Source organism: Psammomys obesus, unplaced genomic scaffold, assembly GCF_907164565.1.
Source record: "Psammomys obesus unplaced genomic scaffold, mPsaObe1.curated_primary_1811, whole genome shotgun sequence".
In the NCBI taxonomy this organism is placed as follows: Eukaryota; Metazoa; Chordata; class Mammalia; order Rodentia; family Muridae; genus Psammomys; species Psammomys obesus.
In genome coordinates, this window is record NW_026590767.1 from 8634734 (window position 1) to 8649452 (window position 14719).

At 48.1% G+C, this 14719-nt stretch overlaps 1 non-coding gene across 1 annotated transcript; it reads left to right on the plus strand.

The window, feature by feature from the left end:
• Positions 1-14299: 14299 nt before the first annotated feature.
• On the plus strand, positions 14300-14433 carry LOC129678254 (small nucleolar RNA SNORA17). Its single transcript, XR_008720336.1, has one exon. It is a non-coding gene; the product is annotated as a small nucleolar RNA SNORA17 (small nucleolar RNA).
• The last annotated feature ends 286 nt before the right edge of the window (positions 14434-14719 follow it).

Genomic DNA, 14719 nt, shown 5'->3' on the forward strand with positions numbered 1-14719 from the left:
GCCATCCGCTCAACTCGCATACCATCTTCCTGGGATAGCTCAGACCCTGGGTGGAGGTCAAGGCTCTGTAACAAGGATATTTGCTGCAAACACAGCCCAATCCCTCCCACCCCGTGGGAGGCTCCCGAGAACAGTGCTTCCCTGGAACAACGCTTCTGAAATTGAATTGCAAGTCTGTAAAGGGTTGCTAAACCAAGTATGTGTGTGTGGTGGTGGGGAAGGTATCTCTGAACATTTGTCAGTGATAAAAGGTTTCTAAACACGCTGTAACCAAAAAATAATTAAAAATAAAACGCTCCACGAAGTCAGGGTATTTCTGGCGATGTTTGCCTGTGCTGTGCCACCTGGCTTCGCTGCGGCTTTGATTCTGAACACACGACACTGCACAGAGCAGGCTGTTCTGCTGCACAGGCTGTTCCGCTGTGCAGTGCGAGCAGATGCTGCTAGAAAGCCTTCGGTGCAGACTGAAGGCTACTGCGTGCTATGACTCTCAGCGTCTTTACTGTACATACCGCATCTTCCGGCTTGCATAGAAACATCATGGTTTAACTATAGAAAACAAGTTCACTCTTTTTTTTTTTTTGCATGCATCAGATTAATTTATCTTTGGAAGGTATTGTGGTAGACAAACAAGCACCTTCATCTCATTAGTTTGCAAATTTGCCTTCACTTTTAATAAGTGGTGAGATTACATGTATGACAAGGAAGAGTTTTCAAAAGTTTCCTTATGATTTGTCATCTATGGCTCGCTTGCATTTTTTATTGTATTGTTACACACCAGGGTTATATATTTATATGCAATAGGTCTTGTAGAAATTTGGGAGGCAGAAAGAGAATGTGAATAGAAAAGGCTTAAGAGACCTGGTCCTAGAGTGACTCAGCAAAGCATGAGAATTGGGATGACCTCTTCATTAGAGGGTGTGGATGGAGAGGGGTTTTGGGCGAAGTCCGGAAGGCTCTTTGGCATTGGGATGCCAGCCCTCCTGGCATCTCCCTAAGTGTTCACTGACCAGGAAGCCTTCCCAACCTTATTTCCTTATTTCATGGGTGTTTATAGACACAAGCACAGTTGCTCAAATCATGGCCAATGTGGTATGGATGTCTCCAGCCCCTTCCCTTCCTGGAGATCAGAGGCAGAAACTTCTAGCCCTCTGATCTCTGTTAGATTACTGAAGACCAGTCCCCATCTTAAAGTGCCCATCCCTCTCCTCCAGGAATCATCTCATTTGCATAACAGATGTTCCATCACTGATGAAATACCTAGGTCTTGTGAAGTTTTGGACTCTAGGCCAGAAAGCTGGTTGACCTAGAACTTGCTATTGGGATTAGGATGGCCTCAAACTCACAGAGATCTTCCTGCTTCTGCCTTCAGGATGCTGGTATTAAAGAAATTCACCACCATACCCAGCAAATCACACAACTTTAGAAAAAGCCTAGGAAGGGCTGTGGGCTCATAGTGTTAGCCAGGCCTCAGCCAGAACTAGCCAGAAGAGCTGCTCAGAAATGGCTGTGGCACACCACTGCCTCACCCTTCTCTGCAATGAGACTCTGGAGGAACATTTCCCGGCCAGGCCCTGCCTGTTTTTACTTCCTTCTGTTTTCAACATTCAGGAAGTCTGGTCTTAGAGAGACAGCCTTCAACACACATGCTGTCTGGAAAGGAGTGGAGGAGGGGTATCTGTCCACAAAGCAGCTTCAACAAGGAAAAGCTGCAGAAACCCCCCACCCCCCAACCCCCCACCCCAGCATCTGGCCGAGGCCCTTTCCAAGTGGCCAGCTTGAGGAGCCAGATGCTAGGGAGAGGGTTCTTGGCCCAAAGGAGCCCCCTGCTGGTTATCTTAATTTTCAGAGTATATCTGTTCTGTTTTTCAGAGGTAGAGACAGCAGGCATCTGGCTTTAAAGCTCACCTTGACATAGCTTAGTGGTGGAACAATTACCTAGTAAGTGGGAGACTCTGGATTTTATCCAATCAATCAATCAATCAATCACTCATTCAATTAATCAACCAACGAACCAATCACAAACTTTAAAAAATACATCTGGTGTTGGCAGTCAAGAGGACTGACAGGCCTGCCTTGGCTAGGGCTGCCAGGAAGGCACAGGAGCTCTACACGGTCCTGCTTAGCTGGAGCCTCCTTCATTCCCCTAACAGCCTCCCAACTGTCTCTTCCTTGAATAAAAGATGTAGCAGCTGTTACCACAAGAGTAAAAAAATATAGCAGCGGGCCAGCAAGATGGCTCAGGGGGCAGATAGAACGCTTGCTGTGTAAGCCCAGAGTTCTGAGCTGGATCTGTGGGACCCAAGCAAGCGCAGGAGAGATGTGACTCCTCAAGGGTGTTCTCTGACCTTCACAAGTACGCCTGTACACAATCAGCACACACACACACACACACACACACACACACACCACACCACACACTAATAATGTAAAAATAAAAAGACATTTAAAAAAAAAAAAACACAGCAGCGATCCAATGGGAACAGAGGTAAAGAGTTACTGGGCACCACTTCCCTAGCCAGGTTCTGACTGACTCATCTTTTCACTCTCTTGGGTCCTTCGTGTTTCTTCCTTGGCTGGGAAAATGCTTCTTCAGACTGAGGTGGCCTCTGCTCATTCTAAGCTCTCCTCCTGCCTGACCGCCACCATGGCTTTGGTCTTTTTGTCCAACCATTTGCTAGGGTCCTCATCTAGTACCTTCCATGTACCAAGCCGGTGCTGCTTGCTACTGTGCTGAGCGGAAACTGAAGAGCAGCTGGGCTGGCTTAGCCCAGAGAGACAAAGTCATCCACCTGGCTGCTTTCTCCATGCTTCCCAAAAGGGAGAGAAGAGAGAGATACACACTTCATGTTAGGGCTGGGGCCTGGAACCTGGGCCAGGTTGAGGGGGAAGGGTGGGGGAATGTCCCCAGACAGGCTAGGGTTGGGTACAGTGAAAAGGCTGGTGCCAGGCCTGGCTGCTGTTGGGGAGAGTGACCTGAGTGTGTTCGGTGGCTCGCAGTGCTGGCTAGAAGCCTCTCTTCTTTCCTCTCTCCTTCTCCCATCTCTCTTCAAAGCCTCCTTGCAACTTCAAAGCTGTTCCTCATCCTGTGAGCTCCCACTCCGAGAACTCCAGAGCAGAGTTCCTGTTTGCAGGAACTGGGACTTGGGTGGATCCTTAAGAGGAACAATCTGGTGGACTTTCAAGCTGGGTGCAGGCTGTGGTGAGCAGCTGTGCTTTCACTGTGCTGTCCAGGGAATCATGTTGTCCACACCCCTCTTGTCCCTGCTCTGGTGTTCTGTGTCCTTTTTTCCAGAAGGCTTCTGTGTGTCCTCAGCACAGTGTACACAGTGCCTTCCCTGGAGGTGCCTCTGACACAGGGTACCCTCACTTGCCGGGGCTGAACTATACACAAAATGGAAACTTGGTAGACTGTGTTTTTGACTAATGGTGCTGCCTCCTTTTAGGAGGAGAAATCGTGTTTGAGATCAGGCTTGGTTTGGTTGAGAAAAAAAAAAAAAGGATTTGTCTATTCAGAGTGAGGAAGTTAAGGGGCCATGGTCAGTGCTGAGTGTTCAGGTCTGGGCAGCACCTGGATGACGAGGAAGGGTTGTTTCTCAGGCACTCTAGGTGAAGCTCTCCAAAATGTCAGGGCCTACAGCAAGGGCAGTAGCTGCAGCTGTGTGGAGTCTCTGACCTCTACCCACAGGCTCTGTTTTCTAGACCAGGCTTCTCTTTCCAGCACCTCACTCTCAGCCTGACCATCTCTCTTTGGTTCCAGCCAAGAAAAAGAATAGTGACTTCTGTGACTATCCTGGGGGCCATGGCTCCCTCTGTCCAGGGCCCAGTGATATCGTAAGATGATGACTGTCATCTACTTGATGGATGTGAAGAGACAGCAAGCTAGAGGGCACCCCATCCCAGGCCCTGCCCAGCCTGCTGTATGGCATGGACGCCTCAAGCATGGGAGTGAACAGAGCCTGAGACCCTGGCCTCTGACAGATGGTTCTGCCATGACATATGAGTCTCCTGTCTTCTTGTTCTGGTGCCTAATTTGAGTCAGGTATTAAGACCTTGACAATGTTTTTTTTTTTTTTTTCTGTAGCTACTCTATCACTCTGCCTAAACTGGGACAGTCATGCTGTCACAGCGCAGAAAGGATAGAAAGCCACGAAGCCAGCCTTCCCTCCTTTCTCGCAGGAGAGCCATTCACAGCGTGGGTTCCAGGAAGCGATGTTTATGTCTGATATAGGACCTCCTGGCCTTTTATTTATTTACAATATCATTAGCATTGCCATTAAAGCTAAAATTAATATTAGTTATTATTAATATTTATGAATACCAAACAGTTTTCAATTGCTACTGTTGTTAACAACCAGCTTAGTTGTGACCACTATGCAATTATTTTGAACCAACGTATTAGTGTTAAACAACCCATATTAATGCTACACAAATTCTACTTCCCGGCTGACCGCTGGATTGCTGGTCTGCGGTCCACTCAGCCCACTTTGTGGCAGGACTGAAGGTTACCATGACTGTCCTGGAGCCCTAAGGACATTGTGTCCCTCCTCAGCATCACTGCTGCTCCTGCTATCACCTCAGGTCCTTCCCACACCAGTGTCTTTATGTCCCCTCTAAACTGTTTATTAGTTCCTAACTACTTCTAAAATTAAAGAAACTAGTTTCAATTGGGGACACACAGGCTACAGCCATGTAGAGACCTGCAGTCGGGCAGACGTATGGGAAGGTTCCCTTGCTCAGGAAAGGTCATAGGGTCATGACCTCAGCTAGCTAGGGTCAATGTGTCAAAGTTCAGGGAGGGCCTGGCTTCTCTTTTCATGTGATCCCATCACAAAGGTCATGAAGGTTGCTCTGCATTTAGAGGAATGGCTGCTTGATCCTAATAGCCATCTCAGGGGACACACTGAACACAGCTTAGAGCAGTGCTTCTCAGCCTTCCTAACGCTGTGACCCTTTAATTCAGTTCTTCACGTTGTGGTGACCCCCAACCATAACATTATTTTCATTGCTACTTCATAACTCTCATTTTGCTATTGTTATGAATCAAAATGTAAATATCTATGTTTTTCAATGATCTTAGGTGACCGCTGTGAAAGGGTCATTAGATTTCCAAAGGGGTTGTGAGGCACAGGTTGAGAACCACTAGCTTAGACTTTGCTGGTGACTTGGTTGTCTTGCCTGTTCCTGGACCCTTGGATACAACTTCAGGTGTCATAATGCTGTTGAGACCCTGATCTCCTGAGGCTTTACCAAGTGCAGCCACCAGGACCCTCTCTACTGTGTCCCCTCATACTCTGCCAGCTGTGCCACTGAAGCCATGGCCCTGAGCTGCGCAGTTGTACCAGCCTTCTACTGTACCCCATAGCAGGGAATGTTTCCCTGTCCCTTCTCCTCAACCTGCTGCAGGCTCCAGCCCTAACATGGAGATTGGCGTGTGTGTTGCTCTACCTCCCTGTCTTTGTTTTAGGAGGCATGGGGCAAGCAGGCGAGCTGATTCTGTCTGAGTTAAACAAGCACAGTACCTTTTCAGTTTCCACTCAGTGCGGCACCACACAGCGCTGGCTTGGGGTGCATGGTAGGTACCGGATAAATAATTGTTGAATTAACAAACAAATAAGATAAAGAGCTTTGTTGTTGTTGTTGTTGTTTCTGATTTTAAAGTAATAGGGAATTTTAAGGACCATTTAAAGTTTATGTTGGAGGCTAGCTGCATCTTTCTTGGGAGGCTGCCAAAGACAAGATTAAGGACAAGCAACATCTCCAGGAAGCTGGAGCCTGGCCACTGACACCTGCTTGTTGTCAGTCACCTTGGGGAGGCTTCCAGGGTGGAGTCAAGGGCAAGCAATGATTCCAGGAAGCTGAAGGCTGGCCACTGACACCTGCTTGTCAATCACCATGAGGAGATTGCCTAGCCCTGGGTGTCCATGTTCAGACATGTATGACAGCTTCATAACAGCACTAGAATGGTGTCCAAGCCATGATCTCTCTTCTGGACCTGCCACACCCATGTGAACCCTGAGCTTGAACAGCTTTATAATGGCACGGGGATTGTGACCAAGCTGGGGGGATATTCTTTCCACTGGACTTGCCATATACCACTGAGCTCTGGAAGTTTAGGTATAGCTCTTGTCCGAATTCCTACAGAATTGAAATCAAATGCTTCTGCCTCCATTGCAGTTTTCACACTGGAACTGCTGTGGCATTTCATGAGCTGCGCCAAGCTCGGGTGCTGCCATGTGCTGGCTGTGCCTCCTTTCCTGCCATTTGTTGAGGAGTGGTGGGGGCTCTTTTCTCCCGAACCCAGGGTGGCCTATTCCACCAAGATTTCCTCCTCGGCTGTCTTGTCTGGCCTCAGTGGGAGAAAATATGAATAGTTTAGTCCTGCTGGGACTTGAGGTGCCAAGGTGGGTTGGTACCCCTTAAGAGCTTCCCTTTCTCTGAGGAGAGAATAGAATGGTAGGGGGAGGAAGAAGTATAAGGGCAGGGCTTGGAGGGGAGGAGTGAGGGGGCTGGGATCAGGATGTAAAAATTATTAAATAATTATAGTTTTAAAATTAGAAAAAAAAAAAGATTTCTTGCTCCCTCCTCTTTTCAAAAGTTCATTTCTTTGACCCAAATTTGTGTGTTTTGCTAGAGGAAGAGGTCTCCTGAGCTGGCATTCTTAGATGGTAGCCAGTCTGTGGCTCTTGCCTGGAAAGAAGGGGTTGATGGTGACAAATACAAGTGATTCTTTAAAGAGAACCTTGCTGGTTGGTTTTAACTGTCAACACAGCCTAGAATGACCTGGGAACTGAATCTTACTGAGGATTGATTATCTAGATCAGGCTGGCCTGTGGGCAAGTCTGCAAGGGATAGTCTTGATTGTTAAATGTGGTAGGCAGTGCCACCCTAAATATGGGCAGAACCTTTGATAGGTCCAGATAACAGGACATGAGGAAGGAAGGTTTCGATCCTTTGCTTGATTGATTTTCACTCTCACTGGCAAGTTCATCTACCTTGTTGCTGCTCCTGATTCATCCTCTAACATTGGAGCCAGCTTCTTTGGGGTTCCAATGTGGATTGAACAACAGATCCGCAGGAATTCCTTGGGCCTTCAGCACTAGGTTGGGATAGCTGAGAGAAACAAGCCTTGTGGACTGAGAAACTACTGGGTGCCCGGCCTCTCTGGTATGAGAAAGATTGTTGGACTGCTCTGAACATATTGTGTAAATTAACTGATAAATTTCCTGTTGGTGTGTATTCATCCGATCTGTTCTGTTCTATAAAATCCTAACTAATTCAACCAGGATGGAGCTTTAGTGTTCTCTCATCTCTCTGGAGGACAGCCAGGGCCATACAGCTGCTCATAAAGGTGGTGTACGCAGTAGGAGGCTTGGGGAAAGCCACAACACAGTGTTCCAGACACCCAGGTTTGCAATAACTTATCCATGTCTTGGATTTCCAGAGGGGCAGCTCATTGCTAGTACAGCTGCATCTGGGACAACATGCTCCAGCATACAGGTCCACATGTTCCCTTCTCAAAGGCTGGCTCACCTGGAGTCTAATGGAGAGACCCTTTAATCTTTCCTCCCCTTTGGCCCTGAGCATGGCCATAGGAGCTGGGACCCCATGTAGGGGAGAGGGTGAATAGGAGAGTTACAGCGGGAGGTGGGTGGTGATAGGTGGGTGAGTCCCAAGAAAGCCCTGGATTACATTAATGGTCACTGGCTTGTGGGATGGCTTCAGAAGCTCCATGACTGGGGACAAGAATGGGCTGTTTTTCTTTTGAGTGTCACCTGGGAATCATGGTACCTGACAAGGCAGTCCCTCTTGAGGAGATGAGGGCTGTCTGGGGAAGCTGTGCAAACCTCCCCTTGAGGAATGTGCTGTCCACACCAGGGAAAGACTTTAGGGTGGGCTTAGGCACTGGGGACCAAGGAGCCAGTAAGGAATGAGGCAAAGATGAGGCTGCTGCAAGGGGGGGGGCAGAAAGATTGAGAGAGAGAGAGAGAGAATGAGGAAGAAGAAGACAGATGAAAAGAGGAGGCAGGAGGGAGCTCCAGAAAAGAGCACAGCTGTCTCTAAGTAGGACAGCTTTGACATTTTCCAAGAAAGATGGAGTCATATGGAAACCAGCTGGAAACAAAGTGGGGGACTGGTTTTTAGGCAGCATTCTTATTTTGCTATTTATGGTTGTTTTATTTTTTTTTCTGAACTAGTCTTTAGAGTTGCATAGCAACTTTATAAAGTTGTGAACATGTGAACATGTCAAGCGCAGGCACAAATTTTACCATACAGGACCAGTCATGGTCACACAAACACAAACACACTCTGTGAGCTTGTTTCAACCACTGTCTCTCCCAGCTGTCCATAGCCTCTTGCATGAGCAAGTGCTCAAGTCCCACTCTGGTGGAAGTTCTATTTGGCATAGGCAGTGATATAGTCAGCATGGAAAGCTCTGGGATCTTATGGGAATGGTCTGTGTTTGTGGGCTGCAGATTCTGTTTGATTTCCTAGGTGCTTTCTGGCAAGTAGCTGCATGGTTGTGTTGGGTGGGTAATAGCTTCCCTCCTGATGGCAGGACACCTCAGACTAAGAGAATCATCAGTTACCACCAGGAATAGACATGCAGATTTACGGAGCAGAAGGTGGATTGCTGTAAGTTGTATTGTGGCTCCCAAAAGTCTTGTATGCAATCTCAAGATATGACTTAATTTCAGCTAGACAGGGAACTTGAGATGAGCTTATCCTGGGTTATCTGGGCCCTCCATGCAACGACAAGTCTTTGTGAGGAGGAGGAGGAGGAGGAGGAGAAGGAGAAATGAGTGCAAATGTAGAAGGAAGGGTCACGTGATGATAAAGGTACATTGGAGTGATGAAGTCACAAACCAAGGAAAGGGACTCAGGGTTACCTCCTGGAGTGTTCCTGGGGAGTGTGACCCTTTGAGGTCCCACCAACTGTAGACTTTGGGCTTATGGATTCTAGATTTGTGAGAAACCTTTGACATTAAATCCTAAGTCTGGGCTGGCAAGATGGCTGTAGTGAAGCTGTTGCCATGCAAGCAGGAGAGGGAAAGTTAGGACCTTCAGCACCCACATGAAAAGGCGGGCAGGCGTCGGAGGCCTGCCTGTAATGCCAGCACTCAGGAGATGAGGTCAAGGAAACCCCAGAGAAATCTGGATAGCTAGGCTACCCGAATCTGTGATCCTGACTCAATAAATAAAGTGGAGTGGAGAGTGACTGAGACCCAACATCAACCATTGGCACCACATATATGTGTACATACATAGGCGCACCCTAGCATACACACACATACATGAAAACAGAGGACCCTAAGTTTGTGGTGATTTTTAAGGACACCCTTCAGAAGCCAATGCATATGACCACTTCAGGTTAAGGTCCCAGAGCTCATCCATCTTCCCCACCACAAACCCTTTGCTTGTGGTCCCCTTTCCTGCCTGGCACAGGTTGGAAGTAGGGGTCTATGTGTCTTGACTTCTCTTCCCATCCTGGTTTCTGAGAAAGCTAAAGTTGAGAGTGAAACCACTTCTCAGAAATGAGCAAGGCAGACAGGAAGAGAGGGTGCTGTCATGGATGCAGTGGGTTTAGCCTGACACTAGAGGACAGAGACAATTGAGACACGAGTTCAAAAATGGTGGGGTTGTGGCAGAGGAAGATGCTGCAGGCTTGGTTTCAGGCAAGTGGGTTCATAGACCTCACTGATCCATTGGCCGTGGGCAGCTAGGCTGACTTGATGGATTTGAGAGAAAAACTCAGGGACGTCCTGCTAACCCATCTTCCCAAACTGGCATCAGGACTTCACAGCTTGCTTAAGACAAGAAACTGATACTGACTGCTGTCAGCTGAAATGGGCCCGGAAGCTTAGTCAAATCCTGGGCACAGCAGAGTTCTGGCAGCTCCACTTGCCTGTCTGTGTCAAGTACATTGGGCCTGAGAAGGAGAAAGCCAAGCACACATCTGTTGATTCATTAGTTTTCCTGAGAAGGTTGGATGTCTAAAAAGTGAATTTGGTCTCAGGTTTCTCATGATGAACATTTATACACACAGCAGATGTTTACTGGACTCTGATGATGTCCAAGGCTTTGCTGTAGGTGGTTGGAACAAGAGGCTCATTGTAGAGGTTTAGAACATGAGGCTCTGCTGTGAAGGTTTAGAAAACATCTGCAAATGTCAGACAAGCCACTACCCGGCTTTCACACAGTGAATGTGGGAGGCAGATACAAGACGACCAAACAAGAACAATATCACCTACTGTACTCCAACCCCCACACATTCCAATTAGAGGAAAGCCAGAGGAGTGATACTCCAGCTGTGGTTTATAACCAAGTCAGCAGAGAAAAATGACATCTGGACAAGGGCGTGTGGGAGGTGACTGGAATAGTCGTGGGGAGACCTGGAAGAATAGCATCCCCGGAGACAGAATAGCATCGGAGACCCTAACTTCTGGGAGTAGCGAGGGTTCAAGGCTGGGAGGTCAGCTGGTGATGAGGCAGATTCAGGATCATGGATGCCAGGGGCATGTAGCCTCCAGGCTGGCAGGACTGCTGGTTCTGTTCTGTTGGGTGAGCAATCCCAGGAGTCTAAGGAGAGTAGATGCTACAGGATGTGCAGAAAAGTCTTTTGGGAACCTGAGGCAACAAAACAGGGAGAACTAGTAGTATCCTGAGTGAGGGTGGACAGCTGGTAGGGGGTGGAGAAGACTGGGTGTCAGATGGAGGAGGGGTAGAGAATCATTCACTGTAAGCCATGCTGGTGCCCTGGGCTTTGATGGAGGAGGTAAAATCCTGGGATACTTTCTTGCGGAATTTCTCCTCAGGCACACAAAGCATGGGAGGCCTGTTCATCTTGATGAGGTTTCTTCATGTTGAAGGCTTTTCCTGCTTTGTCAGACTTGCTGGTAGCGTCTGAGCAGGGTCCTACCTGCTCAGCTCTCTCCTCCCTGCTCCAGCTAGAAGGACCTCAGCAAAGCTTACTGTAGCCTGCACAGATGGGAGAACAGAATGACAGTGAGTTTAGCAACACTGGAGTTTAGCATGATCAGGAGATGGTTAGATCCTTTGCTTTCCACAGCATCTACCTGCAGCTTCTACAGGGGAGAGCTTGTCCCTTTCCCAGGAGGATCTTGGAGCCAACGAAGGTGGCTAGGCTTCCGGGCAAAGGAATGTGAGGGTGTAGAGGGCCCAGCACTATCATTTACCACATCTGGATGCTGAGACAGGAGGCTCCTTTCAGGGAAGGAAGAACTCTGGCCTGGGGCTCAGCCTCAGCACTTTTCATTCTGTCTTGAGAAATCCTCACACTTCTCCAAGTTCCAATCTCCTTGGCAGCAATCAGAAAGGTACAGACCCCATGCTGCAGAAGGAAGTTTGCTGAAGAAGGAAGACAGAGGAGGAAGGAAAGGCCAGGGTCGGGGCAGAGGACTTTGAGGATGCAATGCAGTCACATACCTTCCTTTGGCTCTTCAGAAGCAGAGACTGTAGAGCCTAGGGTCTGGCCACTGACAATGGTGGGTGAGGAGCTTGACTGTCAAAGGGCCAACCCTATGTACTATGTCCCTTATAGTGTCCAGGGCCAGGATGCACTCCTCTTAATCAGGTCCAGAGCCAGCAAGATGGGACACTTAAAATGCATAACACTGAGATACCCTGATTGTAGGAGTCCTAACAGAGCCTTCCTGGCCCACAACAACTGAACATGCTGTGCAAACTTATGCATTTATGCAAATTGCGGCAACCTAGATTTCTGCCAGTGCAACCTAGATTTCTGTCCACCACGCTGTCTTGCAGTCTCCCCTCCTCGGCTGCTGCTAATGGGAGATTTACAGACCTGCAGTCCCTCAGCCCCTGGCTTCTCTGTTGGCCTCTCCGGTCGGGCCTTTGGGATTCCTGAGGAGACAGTTTTCTACATGGCTGATCCCTGGCTTAGTGAGCTGAGAGAAAGCCTGCTCAGGAAGCTAAACCTTCCTGTCTTTCAGTGTTCTGCCATTCTCTCCACAATTTAAGGATGTATCTCATTCTTTGTAAAGTCCTTCTTGGCGCCACATCTTAAAAAAAAAAAAAATTGCTGACTAAGTTCTCATTCAACAAACAGGGTGGATTTCCCACGAAGTGTCTGTGTTCGACTGATAGGATTCCTTTTTGGTTTTACGGGGCTATTCCTCTAATGCTGTCATCCTACTCATCACAAATTCTTCCAAATGCCTTAGTGAGCAGGTGTATCAGAGTTATGGATTCCCATTTGCATGTGGGGGACAGTGCCACGGGGGACCTGTTCTGGAGTCTTGCTGGAGTGACCGACCGTGTTGTGACCTATGACCTGTCTGGTTTCACTGGTCACTCTGCCTGTGTGGGGTCTCGCTTAATATGGAAGGGAAAAAGAACGTGTTCTGGGACTTGAATTTGCTAAAATGTACCCCTTTCCCTGTCCCCAGACTAAAGGTACATGGCTTTTCATTCCCATTCTCACCAGCCAGAGGGGACGACCTCTCCCTAAGATTGCATGGAGCCCCGGGGCCCTGTTCTATTCATTAAAGTGTTAATGGGGTAGGAAATAGAAAATTTCAAGATTTGATGAAATTAAGATTTTGCTGTTAGCTGGCAATAGCTCAGAAGAGGGTAGGATTACATCAGCCTGCATGTTTGAAGATTTGGAAGCAGAAAAGTATTGTGGCCTACACTAAGGAGACTTTGGGGTATAATATTATTTTAAACCAGCCTGGTTTACTGTGATGTTTGGGCCGAACCCTGCTCTTTGCTGGCTAATGAAACCAGAGCTCCAGAGCTGACTAATCTCTAGTTCTGATTAGAGTGTTCAAGCGATTTCCTCAGAAGCAGGTCAAACCACTGCTGCCAACCTAGACTGGATCCCACTGGGCAGATGTTGGGGTGTGTGGGGGTCTGCCTAGATAACCAATATTGGCTGTGTTCAGAGTGACGGGGTGAAGAGTCACAGGGTGGACAGGGGTAAGGTACAGCTTCCTTCGCTGGAGGGGCTCCACAAGGCAAGAGTGTCTGTCATTCTCTATCCTCCTCCTGGAGCCTACGAGGGACACCAGCCACAGGGATGGCGCGAGCCCAGCTCATTACCTGTATAATTTATCTCAGGTGCTGTAGAAATATCCAAGCCACAGATACACACAGCTTCTCTTTGACTTCTCTGGGAGATTTAAGCAAGCAGACAGCCTCATCACAGAAGGGTCTAATCTAGAGGTGAGGTAATTAGGAAAGAAATGGGAGAGCCCGAATTAGAAAATAGGCCAGAGTGAGAAGTCATTCAACTGTTATTCATCCTAAATAACAAACAGAGATTCTTTAGGCTGGGAAAAACAAAGGGTTTGCAGAAGGACCCCCATGCCACAGTCAACCATGCACATGGTCAAGGGGGGAAGAGCCAGGTGGAAGTGTTTAAGGGAAAACATGAGAGGATTTCATCAGATATTTTGAAATAGTAATCCCTGGCCACAAAGATGTATGAAGTGAGGTGGCCAGAAAAAAGCCACATCAGTGTTAAACATTCTAGAGAGATTGCTGACTGACCACAGAGAGCTGGAGAGTTACAGTTTAGGGCCAGAATTACCCTGGGACGTCCCTGATGGTCACTCGTTGCTCACCTTTGTGTCTGACATAATGCCCTATGACTAATAAGTAAATTCTTTAGGATTTACAAACAGATCCCTGGCTCCCACTGACTCAAAGCTAAGAATGTCATCAGGTAGTAATTGGGACAATAACAGGTTTATCTGCTTTGCTGTGTCCTGCTTACCTGATATTCCCAGCAATGCATTTGAAAAGTGCATTTATTTAGGACTTTCTTTGTTCTGTTACTATTATATAAAAAAACCCCCACAACTTTCATGTATCATTCCCACATGGCATTTGGAGTAACAGAAACCTACATTCCTGAGCATAGTCACTGTGGGAAACAGAGGGCTGTCAAGGCCCAGTTTATGTTCAGATTACATGTTTATACACTGTGGAGATCTGGCATGAGCCAAGGTGGATAACACTGGACAGCAAGGAGCCTATTAGTCAGTAAGAAATGGCTGATACTGGTTACCTGTGTAACCCAAAGTAAACAGTGATGTGCTGTATCACAAGTGTGTAAACATGAGGCTGGGGGATAGCTTATAGTTAAACTTCAACCCAGGAACAACCAGAGGGGCCAGTAGCTTTTAGACAGAGGCAGGTCAGACCCTGCCTCTGGGTCTCTACAGGGAACCAGTCTTGCTACCACCTTTATTTTGGCCCTTTAATTTCCAGGAGTGTGAAGGCAAATTTCTGTGGTTTAAAACCATCAAGCTCTGCCCCAAGCTCTGCATTGCAGGTGTGGCTGTTGTGTCACGTGTGCATCCGTAGGGAGCAGAGCGGAGAGAAGCTCTGTCTGTGCTCAGCATTCTGACTTAGGAACACCTGAGTGATTAGTGGCCTAACATTCCCTGAAAAGGGCAAGCCTGAGAGGACCACCTGGCAGGCCTGAATGGGCTCTCAGGATGGGGATCAAGCCAGAGACTAGAAGAACCCCCAACTGAGACAGTGGCCGCAGGGAAGGAGCGAGCTCAACATGACCGCCAGATCTGTGCCATGGGGCCTGAACAAGGAGCTGGCTTGAGATGACCACCAGTCTGGTGCTTCACGGCCTTGGTGGGGGGCAGACCACGCGTGAGATGATCCCTGCCTGGTGCCATAATGCATGGGTGGCTGTAGCACTCCTGAGACCATT